Source organism: Pristiophorus japonicus, chromosome 8 (assembly GCF_044704955.1).
Source record: "Pristiophorus japonicus isolate sPriJap1 chromosome 8, sPriJap1.hap1, whole genome shotgun sequence".
Taxonomy (NCBI): Eukaryota; Metazoa; Chordata; class Chondrichthyes; family Pristiophoridae; genus Pristiophorus; species Pristiophorus japonicus.
The window spans coordinates 182584968-182606126 of record NC_091984.1 but is presented as its reverse complement, the minus strand read 5'-3'; the positions used below and the strand labels follow the sequence as shown (position 1 = coordinate 182606126).

At 44.0% G+C, this 21159-nt stretch overlaps 1 protein-coding gene across 3 annotated transcripts in view; it reads right to left on the bottom strand.

Moving 5' to 3' along the window:
* Window positions 1-21159, bottom strand: part of LOC139268860 (citron Rho-interacting kinase-like) — a 336825-nt gene that overhangs the window by 162661 nt on the left and 153005 nt on the right. The window lies entirely within an intron of this gene.

Below are 21159 nucleotides of genomic sequence, written 5' to 3'. Positions count from 1 at the left end.
TGCAGCTAGCACTAAGTTTGAGGGGAGAGGTGAAAGTTGCAACTGTGTCCTCTCAGATGGTCGGTTCACTGTTGCTCCCGGTCTAACTGTAATGGTTCCGTGATGTGTCTTCATCCAAATGACCGCCAGCTTAGCAGGCACATTTGAAATGTGATTGCACATTATGTGTAAAAATTAAAGCAGCTGCCCATTCCCTGTACACCACACCAAACACTGGGTAGCTGATCTCATGGTAGGATACCGCCTTCAGTAGATCATTATCCATCAACTGCTACTATTCTTCTTCTACCTGCACCTTCCATCCCACTAAAAATGTAGAGCTCATAGGACAATGGGCCATCTAAAATACACTGACAGCCCAGTACAAGGACAATGTGATTTTGAGGTTGAGCCTCTGGAAGGCAACACAAGTTTAGACAACAGGATGTATTGAAGTTTCAAAAAGGTTATACTGGATCCATTAACTTCAGCTCATCTAAAGCTCTGCTGCCTGTATCCTATCCCATGCCGAGTCCCATTCACCAATCGCCCCGTGCTCAAATTCTCATCTTCTTGTTTAAAATCACTTAATGGCCTTGCCCTCCCCATCTCTAATCTCCTCCAGCTCTACAACCCACCCACCACCCCCCCATTACATGATTTTGGCCTCTTGTGCAACCCCCTCCATTAGCCAAATCATTGCAGAACATGCCTTCAGCCATCTATGCCCCATGTTCTGGAATTCTCTCCCTAAACTCATCTGCCTCTCCGCCACCCTCTTCTCCTTAAAACCCAGATATTTGACCCTGCTGCTATCTCCTACTTTGGCTTAGCATCCATCTTTTGATTCCACCTCTGTGAGGTGCTTTGGAATGTTTTCTATGTTAAAGGCATTATATAAATGCAAGTTTTTGTAGTTGGATCTTAACCAGGGATCCAGGAAACTGCTTAGCAGAGGTCCTATCAACGTCAAAAGAAATTAGTCAGTTGGCAAGCCTACCAGGAGTTTTCCCAGCAGTCCAGTACACTTCTTGTTTTTCTGGAGGGATAGAAGGCTCTTACAGGGGAAGCACCATCTCTGGAACATTCGTCATTATCACAAATCTGGATTTGCATTTGGAATCCTAGTTAGACGCAATATTCACAAGTCACTCAAGTCGTAGTGCTGACTGTAATCGTTATTTTGCAGAACAAAGTTTAAACTTAAATATACCACAAACTTCCCAAATAGAAGCAGCTAGATATACAGCACAACATTTCCAGCTGATAAACTTAGCTGACATAGGTAGTTATAGTGAGTGGGTCAGCAGAAATAGTGTACGTAGAAAAGGCCAAGGCAAAGTAGGTCTATATATGTAGCATTGGAAAGAAAATTATGTGCAATGTGTAATAGTCTGGAGCTCTCGAACAAAAATGAAGAGAAATATTGGTGCACTGCATGTCCCTGCTGACTTAGCAGCCACAGGATCTAATGCAGAGTTTTTGCTGGAAAAGAAGAGCTTGTGCTCACTATAAACATACAGCAATATAGTTAAATAAATATCCCCAGAAAAATCCCCCTACTACAGTACAAACCTTTCAAAATATGCCTTTCAGTTCACCCTTGAGAGGTCCATCTAGGTTCTAGCTAGGCAATTAAATTTCTAAGTCGCCAATATTTCTGTTAAGCACTTAGCTCAGATTAAGCTGCAAAGAAAAACACAAACCCTCAGCCCAATTTCCAGATAGAATCACAGAATGGTTACACACGGAAGGTGGCCATTCGGCCCTTCGAGCCCGTGCCGGCTCTCTGCAAGAGCACTTCAGCTAGTCCCACGCCCCTGCACTTTACCCGTAGCCCTGCAAATTTTTCTCTTTCAGGAACTTATCCAACTCACTTTTGAAAGCAGTGATTAGTCTGCCTCTTCCACCCTTTCAGGTAGTGCATTCCAGATCCTAACCACTCACTGCGTAAAAAAGGTTTTTTCTTGTCACCTTTGGTTCTTCTGCCAATCACCATAAATCTGTGTCCTCTGGTTCTCGACCCTTCTGCCAATAGGAACAGTTTCTCTCTATCTACTCTGTCCAGACTCCTCATGATTTTGAGCACCTCGATCAAATCTCCTTTCAATCTTCTCTAAGGAGAACAACCCCAGCTTCTCCAGTCTATCCACATAGCTGAAGCCCCTCATCACCTGGAACCATTCTTGTTAATCTTTTCTATACCCTCTCTAAGGCCTTCGCATCACTTCCTAAAGTGCGGTGCCCAGAATTGGGCACAATACACCAACTGAAGCCGAACCGGTGAAGCCGAACCGGTGAAGCCGAACCGGTGAAGCCGAACCGGTGAAGCCGAAGCCGATCACTTGGATAAACTTCAACAATTGTACATCCCTGTCTGGCGTAAAAATAAAGTGGCTAAACCGTGGCTTACAAGGGAAATTAGGGATAGTGTTAAATCCAAGGAAGAGGCAAATAAATTGGCCAAAAAAAGCAGCAAACCTGAAGACTGGGAGAAATTTAGAATTCAGCAGAGGAGGACAGAGTTTAATTAGGAGGGGGAAAATAAAATATGAGAGTAAGCTTGCAGTGAACATAAAAACTGAGTGCAAAAGCTTCTATAGATATGTGAAGAGAAAAAGATTAGTGAAGACAAATGTGGTCTCTTACAGTCAGAATCAGATGAATTTATAATGGGGAACAAAGAAATGGCAGACCATTTGAACAAATACTTTGTTCTGTCTTCACCAAGGAAGACACAAATAACCTTCTGGAAATACTAGGGGACCGAGGGTCTAGCGAGAAGGAGGAACTAAAGGAAATCCTTATTCGTCAGCAAATTGTATTAGGGAAATTGATGGGATTGAATTTGTAATACAGATTGAGGGTGAGGAAGTAGTGTCTCAAACGAGCATACTATGCTTAAACAAAGGGGACTACAGTGGGATGAGGGCATAGTTGGCTAAAGTAGACTGGGAACACAGACCAAACGGTGGCACAATTGAGGAACAGTGGAGGACTTTTAAGGAGCTCTTTCATAGTGCGCAACAAAAATATATTCCAGTGAAAAAGAAGGGCGGTAAGAGAAGGGATAACCAGCCGTGGATAACCAAGGAAATAAAGGAGAGTATCAAATTAAAAACCAATGCGTATAAGGTGGCCAAGGTTAGTGGGAAACTAGAAGATTGGGAAAATTTTAAACGACAGCAAAGAATGACTAAGAAAGCAATAAAGAAGGGGAAGATAGATTACGAATGTAAACTTGCGCAAAACATAAAAACAGATAGTAAAAGCTTTTACCGATATATAAAACGGAAAAGAGTGACTAAAGTAAATGTTGGTCCCTTAGAAGATGAGAAAGGGGATTTAATAATGGGAAATGTGGAAATGGCTGAGACCTTAAACAATTATTTTGCTTCGGTCTTCACAGTGGAAGACACAAAAACCATGCCAAAAATTGCTGGTCACGGGAATGTGGGAAGGGAGGACCTTGAGACAATCACTATCACTAGTGGGGTATTGCTGGACAGGCTAATGGGACTCAAGGTAGACAAGTCCCCTGGTCCTGATGAAATGCATCCCAGGGTATTAAAAGAGATGGCGGAAGTTATAGCAGATGCATGTGTTATAATCTACCAAAATTCTCTGGACTCTGAGGAGGTACCAGCGGATTGGAAAGCAGCTAATGTAACGCCTCTGTTTAAAAAAGGGGGCAGACAAAAGGCAGGTAACTATAGGCCGGTTAATTTAACATCTGTTGTGGGAAAAATGCTTGAAACTATCATTAAGGAAGAAATAGCGGGACATCTAGATAGGAATAGTGCAATCAAGCAGACGCAACATGGATTCATGAAGGGAAAATCATGTTTAACTAATTTACTGGAATTTTTTGAGGATATAACGAGCATGGTGGATAGAGGTGTACCGATGGATGTGGTGTATTTAGATTTCCAAAAGGCATTCGATAAGGTGCCACACAAAAGGTTACTGCAGAAGATAAAGGTACGCGGAGTCAGAGGAAATGTATTAGCATGGATCGAGAATTGTCTGGCTAACAGAAAGCAGAGAGTCGGGATAAATGGGTACTTTTCGGGTTGGAAATCGGTGGTTCGTGGTGTGCCACAGGGATCGGTGCTGGGACCACAACTGTTTACAGTATACATAGATGACCCTGGAAGAGGGGACAGAGTGTAGTGTAACAAAATTTGCAGATGACACAAAGATTAGTGGGAAAGCGGGTTGTGTAGAGGACACAGAGAGGCTGCAAAGAGATTTAGATAGGTTAAGTGAATGGGCTAAGGTTTGGCAGATGGAATACAATGTCGGAAAATGTGAGGTCATCCACTTTGGGGGAAAAAAAACAGTAAACGGGAATATAATTTGAATGGGGAGAAATTACAACATGCTGCGGTGCAGAGGGACCTGGGGGTCCTTGTGCCCCAAAAAGTTAGTTTGCAGGTGCAGCAGGTAATCAGGAAGGCAAATGGAATGTTGGCCTTCATTGCGAGAGGGATGGAGTACAAAAGCAGGGAGGTCCTGCTGCAACTGTACAGGGTATTGGTGAGGCCGCACCTGGAGTACTGCGTGCAGTTTTGGTCACCTTACTTAAGGAAGGATATACTAGCTTTGGAAGGGGTACAGAGACGATTCACTAGGCTGATTCCGGAGATGAGGGGGTTACCTTATGATGATAGATTGAGTAGACTGGGTCTTTACTCGTTGGAGTTCAGAAGGATGAGGGGTGATCTTATAGAAACATTTAAAATAATGAAGGGGATAGACAGGATAGAGGCCGAGAGGTTGTTTCCACTTGTCGGGGAGACTAGAACTAGGAGGCACAGCCTCAAAATACGGGGGAGCCAATTTAAAACCGAGTTGAGAAGGAATTTCTTCTCCCAAAGGGTTGTGAATCTGTGGAATTCTCTGCCCAAGGAAGCAGTTGAGGCTAGCTCATTGAATATATTCAAATCACAGATAGATAGATTTTTAACCAATAAGGGAATTATAAGGGTTATGGGGAGCGGGCGAGTCAGTGGAGCTGAGCCCACGGCCAGATGAGCCATGATCTTGTTGGGTGGCGGAGCAGGCTCGAAGGGCTAGATGGCCTACTCCTGTTCCTAATTCTTATGTTATGTTCTTATTAATGTTGGAGAAGTCCAGAACCAGGGGTCACAGTTTAAGGATAAGGGGCAAGCCATTTAGGACCGAGATGAGGAGAAACTTCTTCACCCAGACAGTGGTGAACCTGTGGAATTCTCTACCACAGAAAGTTGTTGAGGCCAATTCACTAAATATATTCAAAAATGAGTTTGATGTAGTCCTTACTACTAGGGGGATCAAGGGATATGGCGAGAAAGCAGGAATGGGATACTGAAGTTGCATGTTCAGCCATGAACTCATTGAGTGGCGGTGCAGGCTCGAAGGGCCTACTCCTGCACCTATTTTCTATGTTTCTATGAAGGCCGATAAATCCCCAGGGCCTGATAGTCTGCATCCCAGAGTACTTAAGGAAGAGGCCCTAGAAATAGTGGATGCATGGGTGGTCATTTTACAACATTCTATCGACTCTGGATCAATTCCTTTGGACTGGAGGGTAGCTAATGTAACCCCACTTTTTAAAAAAAGGAGGGAGAGAAAACAGGGAATTATAGACCGGTCAGCCTGACATCGGTGGTGGGGAAAATGTTGGAATCAATTATTGAAGATGTAATAGCAGCGCATTTGGAAAGCAGTAACAGGATCGGTCCAAGTCAGCATGGAAGGCAAATCATGCTTGACAAATCTTCTAGAATTTTTTGAGGATGTAACCCGTAGAGTGGATAAGGGGGAGCCAGTGGATGTGGTGTATTTAGACTTTCAAAAGGCTTTTGACAAGGTCCCACACAGGAAATTAATGTGCAAAATTAAAGCACATGTTATTGGGGGTTACGTACTGACGTGGATATAGAACTGGTTGGCAGACAGGAAGCAAAGAGTAGGAATAAACGGGTCCTTTTCAGAATGGCAGGCAGTGACTAGTGGGGTACCACAAGGTTCAGTGCTGGGACTCCAGCTATTTACAATATACATTAATGATTTAGACGAAGGAATTAAATGTAATATCTCCAAGTTTGCAGATGACACTAAGCTGGGTGGCAGTGTGAGCTGTGAGGAGGATGCTAAGAGGCTGCAGGATGACTTAGACTTGAAATACATGGCAGATGCGGTATAATGTAGATAAATGTGAGGTTATCCACATTGGTGGTTAAAAACAGCAAGGCAGATTATCTGAATGGTGACAGATTAGTAAAAGGGGAGGTGCAATGAGACCTGGGTGTCATGGTACATCAATCATTGAAAGTTAGCATACAGGTACAGCAGGCGGTGAAGGCAGCAAATGGCATGTTGGTTTTCATAGCGAGAGGATGTGCGTATAGGAGCAGGGAGGTCTTACTGCAGTTGTACAGGGCCTTGGTGAGACCACACCTTGAGTATTGTGTACAGTTTTGGTCTCCTAATCTGAGGAAGGATATTCTTGCTGTTGAGGAAGTGCAGCGAAGGTTCACCAGACTGATTCCCGGGATGACAAGACTGACATATGAAGAAAGACTGGATCGACTAGGCTTATATTCACTGGAATTTAGAAGATTGAGAGGGGATCTCATCGAAACTTATAAAATTCTGACGGGATTGGACAGGTTAGATGCAGGAAGAATGTTCCCAATGTTGGGAAGTCCAGAACCAGGGGTCACAGTCTAAGGATAAGGGGTAAGCCATTTAGGACAGAGATGAGGAGAAACTTCTTCACTCAGAGAGTTATGAGCATGTGAAATTCTCTACCACAGAAAGTTGTTGAGGCCAGTTCGTTAGATATATTCAAAAGGGAGTTAGATGTTGCCCTTACAGCTAAAGGGATCAAGGGGTATGGATAGAAAGCAGGAATGGGGTATTGAAGTGCATGACCAGCCATGATCATATTGAATGGTGGTGCAGGCTCGAAGGGCCGAATGGCCTACTCTTGCACCTATTTTCTATGTTTCTATTTCTATGTTTCTATGTTTATACAGTATATCCTAATTTCTACATTTTAGTATTCGATACCTCTATTCATGAAGCCCAGGATCCCGTAAGCTTTTTTAGAAACTGCTTTTTCAACCTGCCCTGCCACCTTCAATGATTTGTGCACATATACGCCTAGGTCTCTCTATTCATGCATCCCCCTTTAGGATTGTACCCTTTGTTTATATATCCTCTCCTCATCCTTTCTACCAAAATGTATCACTTCGTACATGAAATTTCATCTGGCACGTGTCCGTCCATTTCATCAGCCTGTCTATGTCCTCTTGAAGTCTATCACTAGCCTCCTCACTGTCCATTATACTTCAAAGTCTTGTGTCATCTGCAAATTTTGAAATTGTGTCTTGTTCACCACTACTGTTTCCTATCACTTAGCCAATTTCGTATCCATGCAGCCACTGTCCCTTTTATTCCATGGGTTTCAACTTTGCTGGGAAACCTATTCTGTGGCAGTTTGTCGAGCGCCTTTTGGAAATCTATGTACACGTCAACTGCATTGTCCTCATCATCCCTCTCAGTTACCTCATCCAGAAACTCAATCAAGTTGGTTTAACACAATTTGCCTTTAACAAATCTGTGCTGGCTTGCATTAATCAATCCACACTTGTCCAAGAGACTGTTAATGTTGTCCTGATTATTGTTTCTAAAAGCTTCCCCACTACAGAGGTTAAACTGACTGGCCTGTAGTTGCTGGGTTTATCTTTACACCCTTTTTTGAACAAGGGTGTAATATTTGCAGTTCTCCAATTCTCTGGCACCACCCCCGTTTCTAAGGAGGATTGGAAAATTCTGGCCAGTACCTTCCAGATTTCTTTCTTCACTTCCCTCAGCGTCCTAGGATGCATCCCATCCGGTCCTGGTTACTTATCTACTTTAAATACAGCCAGCCTTTCTAGTACCTCTTCTTTGTCAATTTTAATCCATCCAGTATCTCCTCTACCTCCTCCTTTACGATGTCTATGGCAGCATCTTCTTTCTTGGTGAAGACAGATGTAAGGTACTCATTTAGTACCTCAGCCATGTCCTCTGCCTCCATGCGTAGGTCTCCTTTTTAGTCCCCAATCAGCCCCAGCCCTCCTCTTACTATCCGTTTATTATTTATATGCCTATAGATATTAAAACTTGTTACTGTCAATGAGGCACTGAATATTTTTAGGCATCATTGGTTAACACAATTTTACAATATTTTATTTAGCAGGATCAAGCACCGACTTCGACGTTGCTATGGCTACTAGTGCACATGTTTGTTACTATAGTAACCGGTACTTGAAAATGCAATTAAAGCACTAGAGGACTGCACAAATTTGAAGCTGCAGCTAATGCAATGCCGCAACACCTTTCTTTTCAGTTCAGCTTAAACAACTGTGCAGCCCATAAAGAATGAGATATTCCTTTCTTGCCAAAAAGTTGATGAGAGTTGAGCAGATTCAGAATGCTAACATCCTAGCTCAAAGGCCACATATCATATTGAAACTTGGATTACCTCCTTCGCACAATTGACCATTGAGAGATAATGCTAACAAAAAAGCTATAAATTTTGCAGGAATGTATGTAGAAAAGTAAGTGTCATATGAACAAGCAGACTCCACAAGAGATGAGTAGAGAAATGGATACAAAGAAAAACAATTTATACAAAGCCTAAAATGAAAAGGAAATGATAGAATTTAGGGCATAGAGGAAAATACTAAAACAAGCTAAAAAAGGCATTTACTGTTATAGATAAGTGAGCTTGAAGGATTATAACTAATATAGCCCCAACGGTGACTATTTATTTTAATTTTGAAAGTATTTATGCCTGGAGATTTTACTAGCTTCAATTCCATTCATTTATCATTTTTTGATTTATACTAATCCCGGGAGTTGTTCCACTTCACTAATCTCGAGTCAGCCCTGTAAAAATCCTATATCCTGACATAATTAGCTCAAAATCTTAGTCAGGTCTCTGTAATTGCTACCATACCATATCCCAACATCCAGAGGTATTCAACATTCAGGAAGGATAGACAGAAAAGAAAAGGAGGCGGGGTAGTGTTGCTGGTTAAAGAAGAAATTAATGCAATAAGTAAGGAAGGACATTAGCTTGGATGATGTGGAATCGGTATGAGTGGAGCTGCGGAATACCAAAGGGGAGAAAACGCTAGTGGGAGTTGTGTACAGACCACCAAACAGTAGTAGTGAGGTTGAGGACAACATCAAAGAAGAAATTAGGGATGTGTGCAATAAAGATACAGCAGTTATCATGGGCGACTTTAATCTACATATAGATTGGGCTAACCAAACTGGTAGCAATACGATGGAGGAGGATTTCCTGGAGTGTATTAGGGATGGTTTTCTCGACCAATATGTCGAGGAACCAACTAGAGAGCTGGCCATCCTAGACTGAGTCTTGTGTAATGAGAAAGGACTAATTAGCAATCTTGTTGTGCGAGGCACCTTGGGGAAAAGTGACCATAATATGGTAGAATTCTTTATTAAGATGGAGAGTGACACAGTTAATTCAGAGAGTATGGTCCTGAACTTAAGGAAAGGCAACTTCGATGATATGAGACGTGAATTGGCTAGAATAGACTGGCAAATTATACTTAAAGGGTTGACAGTGGATAGGCAATGGCAAACATCTAAAGATCACATAATGAACTTCAACAATTGTACATCCCTGTCTGGAGTAAAAATAAAACGGGGAAGGTGGCTCAACCGTGGCTAACAAGGGAAATTAAGGATAGTGTTAAATCCAAGGAAGAGGCATATAAATCAGCCAGAAAAAGCAACAAACCTGAGGACTGGGAGAAATTTACAATTCAGCAGAGGAGGACATAGGGTTTAATTAGGATGGGGAAAATAGAGTATGAGAGGAAGCTTGCGAGGAACATAAAAACTGACTGCAAAAGCTTCTATAGATATGTGGAGAAAATGATTAGTGAAGACAAATGTAGGTCCCTTGCAGTCAGAATCAGGTGAATTTATAATGGGGAACAAAGAAATGGCAGACCAGTTGAACAAATACTTTGGTTCTGTCTTCACGAAGGAAGACACAAATAACCTTCCGGAAATACTAGGGGACCGAGGGTCTAGTGAGAAAGAGGAACTGAAGGAAATCTTTATTAGGCGGGAAATTGTGTTCGGGAAAATGATGGGATTGAAGGCCGATAAATCCCCAGGGCCCGATAATCTGCATCCCAGAGTACTTAAGGAAGTGGCCCAAGAAATAGTGGATGCACTGGTGATTATTTTCCAACAGTCTATCGACTGTGGATCAGTTCCTATGGACTGGAGGGTAACTAACGTAACACCACTTTTTAAAAAAGGAGGGAGAGAAATGTGTAGAAACATAGAAAATAGGTGCAGGAGTAGGCCATTCGGCCCTTCGAGCCTGCACCACCATTCAATATGATCATGGCTGATCATTCACCTCAGTGCCCCTTTCCCGTTTTCTCTCCATACCCCTTGATCCCTTTAGCCGTAAGGGCCACATCTAACTCCCTCTTGAATATATCCAATGAACTGGCATCAACGACTCTCTGCGGCAGGGAATTCCACAGGTTAACAACTCTCTGGGTGAAGAAGGTTCTCCTCATCTCAGTCTTAAATGGTTTACCCCTTATCCTAAGATTGTGTCCCCTGGTTCTGGACTTCCCCAACATCGGAAACATTCTTCCCGCATCTAACCTGTCCCATCCCGTCAGAATCTTATGCGTTTCTATGAGATCCCCTCTCATCCTTCTAAACTCCAGTGTCTAAAGGCCCAGTTGATCCAGTCTCTCCTCATATATCAGTCCAGCCATCCCTGGAATCAGTCTGGTGAACCTTCGCTGCACTCTCTCAATAGCAAGAACATCCTTCCTCAGATTAGGAGACCAAAACTGAACACAATATTCCAGGTGAGGCCTCACCAAGGCCCTGTACAACTGCAGTAAGACCTCCCTGCTCCAATACTCAAATCCCCTAGCTATGAAGGCCAACATGCCATTTGCCTTCTTCACCGCCTGCTGTAACTTCTCAGTTTACCCAGCTATTGACCCCCTTCCCTATGTTAATGTATAATCATGCTTAACTTCAGTTAAATTTTCCACCTTCACTATCACAAATTTTCCCTCTTCCCCCATGGTATCTATTTTGAAAGTCTTAATTTTCTCTTCCTTTAGCTCACTAGTTAAAATGTTTCTTCACTGCTTTATTTATTCTCTGAGAGGACATTGGTACTAGTTCAGCTGAAGTAAGGCTCATCCTTCCTGGAAAGAAGCCCTCTGCTCTAAAACTTGACCCAATGGCCTAAAAATCTGATATCTTCCCTTCTACATCATTTCTCAAACCACACATCGGCATATCTAATTTACCCTTTACCTGGCTCAGCAGACTGTTCTGTAAATACTACCCTTACGACCTTGCATTTCAATCTGACACTACTGCCTGCAGTTCTCTCTGCAAGACCTCTATCCAATGCTTTCCCATCTTTGGTTCTTATGTGAAGTTTAGGCGACTTTCCCTCAATTCCCAGAAGATTTCCATCCGAGCCAAGCTAGTTAAGTACCATAATGAAATATTTTCCAGCATTACAACTATAAAAGAGTGGCATGGGAGGATGGCGCATCTCTTAAGGATCAAGGTTGTGGAGTAATTAACAGTGAAATGAAATAATAAGATTACCATCCAATTATTGCAGTGCTTGATAAGCTCATGCAAGACAAAGAACTAACAAATTCCTTCAAGCACCTCGCATGTAATGGATAATCAAGGAGCTATAGGGAGGAGGGAGGAATTTATTATCAATATCACTAATGAAGTAGTACTTCGTAAAATAATGGGACGAAAGGCGGACAAGTCCCTTGGACCTGATGGCTGACCCAGACAAACACATGCGGGACTGACCTATCAAGAAAGACTGGATCAACTGGGCTTGTATTCACTGGAGTTCAGAAGAATGAGAGGGGACCTCATAGAAACGTTTAAAATTCTGACGGGGTAAGACAGGTTAGATGCAGGAAGAATGTTCCCAATGTTGGGGAAGTCCAGAACCAGGGGACACAGTCTAAAGATAAGGGGGAAGCCATTTAGGACCGAGATGAGGAGGAATTTCTTCACCCAGAGAGTGGTGAACCTGTGGAATTCTCTACCACAGAAAGTTGTTGAGGCCAATTCACTAAATATATTCAAAAAGGAGTTAGATGAAGTCCTTACTACTAGGGGAATCAAGGGGTATGGTGAGAAAGCAGGAATGGGGTACTGAAGTTGCATGTTCAGCCATGAACTCATTGAATGGCGGTGCAGGCTAGAAGAGCCGAATGGCCTACTCCTGCACCTATTTTCTATGTTTCTATGTTTCTAACTTGCCCAACATCAGTAGTGGGTAAAATAATGGAAGCCACTAAGCAGTGTGCTGGAAGTGTACCTATATAGCAAATGTTCAATAATACAAAGCCATGACAGACTAATAAGAGAGCAATCTTATTTTGAAACTTCAGCTCATTTGAAAATGTTACATATAGATAATGGAAATCCCCATTCAGCTTCCAAAAAAGCCTTCAAGAAGTTTCCAGATAAAATATTTTAAAAATCAAAAACCATGGAAATCCAGGATGGCATGGGGTACTGGATTTCAAGTTGGATTAGGAAAAGATAGGAAAGAGAGTGTACTAATATCAAAGTGGCAAGGAGAGGAAAAGAGGAAAGGTGTTGATTGGAGTACTGCAACGGTCAGTGCATAGGCCCCCGTTATTTGTTTCCATTCATGACCTGAATTCAGAAGCAACTGTAAATCTGCTAATTTTGCTTCATAAAAGTATGGTAGTTACTTCAAGTAGGGATTCTGAAAGCATCAATAGTAGCCTTGATGAGGATAGATTAAGCCATGAAGTAAATTTTGACTTAATAAAGTGCTCCTTAAGCCTAATCTCTTCCTTTCCTATACTTTAGGTGTAATATTGCACAATACTCCATCAATCATACAGACAATATTTGTTTAAAATGGACAGAACCAGGTATGTGCCCCATTAGTCAAGCTTTCTGAAAATCATTTACTGCCTGCTGTAAATCAAATTCCCTCCAAATCAAATCAAATACATAGCCACCATAGTTACAAGTACCTGGAGCTTATCAACTCACTTAGCCAGCCAACCAGAGGACAATCCTTCAAAAAACTGGGTTCAAAAGAATGGTACGTAACTTCAGAGAGGACAAGATTTCCTGATCAAGGAAAAATTGGAATAAAGTAAGTAGGATTAGATTCCCATTCTCCTTTTGATGAAATGGGACACAAGAGGATGATGTCCAAAAGACTCTTTCTGTGAAGAAATATTGAAGACAGCAATAGCTGCAACATGTACCCGAATAGAACTTGGTATCATGTCAGTAAGATGCTTTCAAATTCTGTATAGTCTCTCAGGACAGATTAATTTCTTCGGCAGGGTGCCAGATTCCAATTTATTCCATTTTACAAGTATTATGAAGAGTAAACGTTCTCGGTAGCTATCACTAGAAAGATAGAGGGGGTTAAATTTGACAGGGCCCGAAAATGGACGTGCGATCGCAATATGGGATTAACCCAAGCTCGTTGCTTCCGATGTAGGCAGCACGCCATCTTTGTGATACATGCCAATTACCATGATTGCAGCGTGCAGCCAGCATTACCTGTATTGTTGAGTGGCTGCATGACCCAGCAATGGGACCAAAAATGAGAGAGAGTAGCACCACTTAAAACTAGCCTGTACGTCTGAAAGGGGAGGTGCATTCTGGCTGGAGTAGGAGGTGGAAGTCATTCTGCAACTCATTGTGATGTGGGAAAATGTGTGCGTGTGTGTGTGGGGGGGGGGGGGTGGGGGGGGGATATATATATCACCTTTAAAGTAGTGAACCGTCTCAAGGCACTTCACAGGAGTATTATGAGATTTAAAAAATTGACGATGAGTGGCATAAGTAGAAATTAGCGCAGGCGATCAAAAACTTGGTCAAAGAGGAAAGTTGTAAAGAGCATCTTGAAGAAGGAAAGCGAGGCAGAGAGACACAGAGGTTTAGACAGGGGGTTCGAGAGCTTGGATGCCTAGGCAACAGAAGGCACGTCCACCAATGGCTGAGCGATTATAATCAGGGATGCTCAAGAGGGAGGGACGAGGCCATGGACGGATTTGAAAATAAGGATGAGAATTTTGAAATTGAGACGTTGCTTAACCGGAAACCAATGCAGGCCAGGGAGCACAGGGGTGATGGGTGAGCGGGACTTGGTGCGAGTTAGAACACAGGCAGCCGAGTCTTGGATCACCTCTAGTTCACGTAGGAAGGCTAGCCAGGAGTGTGTTAGAATAGTCAAGTCTAGAGGTAACAAAGGCATAGATGAGGGCTTCAGCAACAGATGAGCTGAGGCAAGAGCGGAGACGAGCGATGTTAAGGAGATGGAAATAGGCGGTCTTAGTTATGCTGTGGATATGTGGTGAAAAGCTTATTTCAGGGTCGAATATGTCACCAAGGTTGCGAACAGTCTGGTTCAGCCTCAGACAGATGTTGGGGAGAGGAATGGAGTCGGTGATTGGGAACGGAGTTTGTGGCAGGGACCGAAAACAATGGCTTTGGTCTTCCCAATATTTAATTAGAGAAAATTTCTGTTCATCCAGAACTAGATATTGGACAAGCAGTCTGACAATTTAGAGACCGTGGTGGGATCGAGAGAAGTGGTAGTGAGGTAGAGCTGGGTGTTATCAACATACATGTGGAAACTGATGCTGTGTTTTCAGATGATGTTGCCTAGGGCAACATGTAGATGAGAAATAGGAGGGGACCAAGGATAGGTCTTTGGGGAAGACCAGAGATAACGATGTGGGGGCGGGAAGAGAAGGCGTTGCAGATGATTCTCTGGCTACGATTAGATAGATAAAAATGGAACCCGACAAAAAGTAGAATAATTGCACAATATGGCAGAGAGCGGGCTCCAAGATTTTCCAACACTGCACTGGAGAGCTTGGTGGAGGAGGTGGACAGGAGGGGAGATGTGCTCTATTCACAGGTAGCCCTCCAGACAAACTCTCAGAAGGCAAACATAGAAAATTCGTGCAGGAGCAGGCCATTCGGCCCTTCGAGCCTGCACCGCCATTCAATATCATGAATGATCATGCAACCCCGCTGCCTTCTCCCCATACCCCCTGATCCCTTTAGCCGTAAGGGCCACATCTAACTCCCTTTTGAATATGTCCAATGAACTGGACTCAACAACTTTCTGTGGCAGAGAATTCCACAGGTTCACAACTCTCTGGGTGAAAAAGTTTCTCCTCATCTCGGTCCTATATGGCTTACCCCTTATCTTTAGATGTGACCCCTGGTTCTGGACTTCCCCAACATCAGGAACATTCTTCCTGCAACTAACCTGTCCAGTCCCATCAGAATTTTATAAGTTTCTATGAGATCCCCTCTCATTCTTCTAAATTCCAGTGAGTATAAGCCTAGCCGATCAGTCTTTCCTCATAGGTCAGTCCTGCCAGCTTGAGAATCAATCTGGTGAACCTTTGCTGTACTCCCTCAATAGCCAGCACGTCCTTCCTCAGATTAGGAGACCAAAACTGCACACAATATTCAAGGTGTGGCCCTGCACAACTGCAGTAAGACCTCCCTGCTCCTATATTCAAATCCCCTCGCTATGAAAGCCAGCATGCCATTTGCTTTCTTTACTGCCTGCTGTACCTGCATGCCTACCTTCAATGACTGATGTACCATGACACCCAAGTCTCATTGCACCTCCCCTTTTACTAATCTGTCACCATTCAGATAATAATCTGCCTTCCTGTTTTTGCCAACAAGTGGATAACCTCACATTTATCCACATTATACTGCATCTGCCATGCATTTGCCCATTCGCCTAAACTGTCTAAGTCCCCCTGCAGCCTCTTCGCATCTTCCTCGCAGCTCGCACTGCCACCCAGCTTAGTGTCATCTGCAAACTTGGAGATATTTCATTCAATTCCTTTGTCTAAATCATTAATGTATATTGTAAATAGCTGGGGTCCCAGCACTGAACCCTGCGGCACTCCACTAGTCACTGCCTGCTATTCTGAAAAGGACCAGTTTATTCCTACTCTCTGCTTCCTGTCTGCCAACCAGTTCTCTATCCACGTCAATACATTATCCCCAATACCATGTGCCTTAATTTTGCACACTAATCTCTTGTGTGGGACCTTGTCAAAAGCCTTTTGAAAGTCCAAATGCACCACATCCACTGGTTCTCCCTTGTCCACTCTGCTAGTTACATCCTCAAAAAATTCTAGAAGATTTGTCAAGCATGATTTGCCTTTCATAAATCCATGCTGACTTGGCCGATCCTGTCACTGCTTTCCAAATAAGCTGCTATTACAACTTTAATAACTCATTCCAGCATTTTCCCCACCCCAAGGCAATGGAAACAGATAGCCAAGGCGGTCAACGCCAAGAATCAAACCCCGAGGACCTGGATGCAGTGCCTGGAAAAGTTCAGTGACCTCACACGAGTGGTCAAGGAAACTGAATACAACTTCAAATGTCACATCCCACCAACTGCACCACTAGCCTCACACACTGCTCATTGCACTACACCCCCATCACTCTCTGTCAATCAGAACTCATACCTAACATTCATAGCTTCACCTCACCCTCATGTACGTAGCACTGCTACAAGCCTCACTCACATTTCACAACTTTCACACACTGCCAGCTATTCAACCATGACAGCTAAATCACCCAAACAGATTGCACCACACTCACTGGCACACTTCCCTCTCTCTTGCAGGACAAGGTGACGCACAACCAGAGGCAGCAGGACCTAACTGTCTTGGGACAGACGCTGCTTTACGTCCTTACCCCCCTGGAGAAAACTGTGCTGGTCATCATCGGAGCGGCCATTGCTGAGTCCATGGCCAGCGGAGGGGCTAAAACGGTATCCTCATAACTAATCCTTCTCACATCCCACTTCGCCTTCATTCCACAATCTCTTTTGATTTTCAAGCTGCAAATGGTGTAAGCATGCACCTCTTACTTTCCCCCCCACTCCCCGAAGCAGTACCCTACCCTGTGCCTTTCTCCTTTCAGACACCAAAGAACTGCTACCTGGCCAGGCAGGTGTGAAAGAACAACAGGTGGATCAGCAAGACGACAATGATGAAGAAGAAACAGCGTCACTCGATTTCACACTTGCAACCACTAGCTCAGATACTGCGCGTAATTTGATGACAGCTTAGAAGCAGGATCTGCACATGGTGAGACACCGGACACGAGTGGTCTGCAGCCAGGGCAGGGAGCAAGGGTAGTGCAGGTACCAGATCATCGGAAGGCGAGGTCATGCACAGGTTCTGCTGCAGAGGACTCAGAGGAGCACTTTGATGGGGCGGGCTGCATTAGAAGGCTGATGGGTATTCACAATGAAATTCTTAGTGCATTGGCAAGCCTGCATGCAATGTCAAAGAGCATGGAGGAGTCTGGCACTAACTTTGCACAGGGCTTTGCACAGAGCTTAGAGCCCATCCTTTCCAGCATGGAAGTGGTGGGCAACTCCATTAACACACTGGTGGACCTAACCATGATGCGACGTCTAATGGCCAAAGTCTCAGCTTCCATTTCAGCACAAGCAGAATCCACCCAACGTCTGGGTGCTGCAATGGAAGCTCATACTTCTGTCATGCAAGCTCAACTTGCTGCCGTGCAAGCTCAGACTACTGCCATCATGGCTGTGGATACCAGTGTTCAAAGGGGCTTGTAGGGTGTCACAGTAGTCCAGCAATCTGTCCTCCAACAGATTATTTGAAAGGCTGAGGCACCGCCCCGGGGAGTGCTGGAGTACAAACCTGCTGTCCTCTCTTGTGATGACAGCATTTGCCCTCCCACCACTGCCACTCCACCAGTGCCCTTGCCGTTGCCTATCAACCAACCGTCCCAGACTGCTGTTCCCCATGCCCATGGAGAGAATTAAGTGTCCTCGTACAAGAAATAGAGTTAGCATACAGGTATAGCAACCAAGTAGGAGAGCAAATGGCTTGTTGGCCCTTATTACAAGGGGGTTGCAGTACAAGAGCAAAGAAGCCTTGCTACAACTGTACAGTGCTTTGGTGAGACCATATCTGGAGTACTGTGCACAGTTTTAGTCTCCTTATCTGAGGAAGGATATATTTGCCTTAGAGGCAGTGCAACAAAGGTTTGCTAGATTGATTCCTGGATGAGAGGGTTGTCCTGTGAGGAGAGATTGAGTAGATTGGGCCTATACTCTCTGGAGTTTAGAAGAATGAGAGGTGACCGCATTGAAGCATACAAGAGTTTGAGGGGGATTGACAGGGAAGATTCTGAGAGGTTATTTTCCCTGACTGGAGAGAATCTAGAACTGGGGTAACAGTCTCAGAATAAAGGGTCGGTCATTTAAGACTGAGATGAGGAGGAATGTCTTCACTCAGAGGATTGTGAATCTTTGGAATTCTCAAAGGATTGTGGATGCTGAATTGTTAAGTGTATTCAAAGCTAAGATAGGTAGATTTTTGGACACTAGGGGAATCAAGGGATATGGAGATTGGGTGGGAAAGTAGAGGTTGAAGATCAGCCATGATCCTATTGAATGGCAGAGCAGGCTCAAGAGGCTGTATGACCTATTCCTGCTCCTAATTCTTATGTTCTTATCCTCCAAGGCTATCTGCAGTCTCCCCCACTGAAAGACAACAGCTTTCCATCAGCCATGTTGCAGCCACTAGTGTAGCACTGCATAGGAGAACTAGGAGGCAAAAGCACATGGAAGGAAATACACAAGGGTGATTAGTTTACGTTTGTATGCAATATGGCATGGTTTGATTTATAAATCTGGTTTGGAATGTTTATTTTGTGTTGGCTTTTATTTTTGCATTGTGGCAAAGTGGACGCTGTGATGGTCAGTCACGGAAAGAAGGTAAGGTGTGGGACTGTTGGTGAATGGGGAATTGGGGTTGCATTTACTGGTATTGCCATAAAATTGTTCACAGGCAGCCTGGCCAGAAAGGGGCTGTTAAGGTTAACCCTTTCCTGAGGTAGGAGAATTGCTCCCTGAATACCCCGGGCGGATATGGCCGCCTGCCGAGAGCCCTTCGCCCCCTCATCATCCTCCATCACTCTTCTAGCAGCTTTCCTTGCCCTGCTCTGTCGTTGCCTTCGCTCATTCTCCCAGTTATGCTGTATTCCAAGGGAAATTGACTACTATTGCACCCATGTCTGGAAGCAAGTGGCTTGTGCAGAATCTTTGAAGTCAAGACGAAGTCCTTCAGCACCTGCCACACCACACCCTGTAGATTTTAGCAATTTTAAAGAACTCTGGAAAGTACAATTGCAGCAACAGCCAGTAGAAATCAATCAGCAACTAGCCTGTAAGGAGTTGATGATCCCTTTAAATAGCGCTAGTTAGGGCGGGGAGGATTGACGTCATGATCTGTCTACTCCACATTTTTCTGGCGGATGCTCACTGCACACGCGCTATGCCCTCACCAATATGACATCTGGCACGACTCGCACCAGAAATGTGCCCACATGCCACGGACGCCATTTTGGACGTCGAAGGACATGCGTAGAATCCAAAAATTGGGCATTACAGCGCCGAATTTTGCATTCAGCGAATATCCTTAGGCTAATAACCACCTAGCTTCGCTAAACGCATCTTTAAAAGTACAGTAAAGAACCGGATATGATTTTGGAGAAACTACATCTATGGAGCAAGGAAATGGGAGATATTACTCAAATATGTAACTGTTACAATTCAAGCCAGCTCCAAACATTCTTTTTGCTTGTTTAAAAAATAGCTTCCAATCAAGCCTCTGCCCTTTATTAAGACTAAACCTTTAGGGCCAGATTTTCGGCTTTCGTGTTTTTTTGGCAAAAACGGTAACGATACGTGAAACTTAACTTTTACATTGCGCTACCGTTTTTAGGCCGAACTTTCTGGTTTTATGGGCGCATCAGTAAGGGAGGTGTTGCACAAGGATTTGCGTCGCAAAAACACGAGTTTTGTCAAATTTAGGGCGGGGCGAGAGGGGCCTTGGGAGGGGAAAAACAAAATTCCAAAAAACATTTACAAGATATTTATCTACCGAAACGATGAAAAAAAATTTAAAAAATAAAAACTTTAACTTATCTTTCTTACAGGTTTTCATATTTACCGCTGCTGGCAGGGTTGCGCCAACAGGTTTGACCGGTAGGTATTCTGGGCGCGGCGTACGGGTCGGGAAAGAGCCGAAAGTCCGACGGTAATGCAATCCGCGGCGTTGCACATTGGTGCTCCTCTCCCCGGCGGTATGTCCCATCATCGCCACAAACAACAAGCTGAGCATCCCACCCAGGCTTTGCGATCGGGTTTTCGCTGCGGAAGGTCAAATCGCAGAGAAAACCCGGTCGCAAACTTCCGCAAAAATCCGGCCCCAAGCATGCAAAAAATAGGCAAATGATCTAACCTTTTATCAACAGGTTATACTGGATATTGAACAGATTGCCCACTGTCATCTCCCAATTTCTCAAATGAGGATTAAAACATCACACTAACGAGACATATATTTAAAGCTAAACTACAAATAGTTTATTATCAGAAAGCACAGATAGGTGCAAATTATGAATAGCCATTTAATCAGCAGGATGCATTATTGCCCTGAAGTTAAGAATACAGGCTGCTATTCAAGGCATACATGCGTGAATTCAAATTTCCCAGTGGAATTGGAGATTAAAGTCAACTTTGGGATTTCCTCAGAGATTCTCTTGGGTTAGCTTCACCGGTCTCTCCTGTAAATGAACCCATGCCCAGGTGGTTTGATTTACAAATCAATTGAGCGTTGAATGCTAGTCCTCGGACTAATCCAATTGTGACCGTCAAGGGATTCACACAATAATTCAATTATTGCAATATAATTATGAACAATATAACAGCCCCTGGTAATTATAAACTGTTTTCAGAGATCAAAATAAAAGGCCGAACTTGGTGCACTCACCGCCCGCTGCCGCCGAGTTTTCTGGGCAGTCTCCCCTCCAAGCGAGTTTGGTGGAAGCCTCCCACCGGCGGGGAGGGAAGACCGCTGATGTGCAATGCAGGCAAGTGCCCTCCCGCCTGCCGAGCTGACAGTTTGGGCCGGGCGGGAGTCCGCTGCAGCAGGGGAAAAGACCACCGCGCAGAGGCAGGTCTAACCTCAAAGGTGAGCATGAAGACCT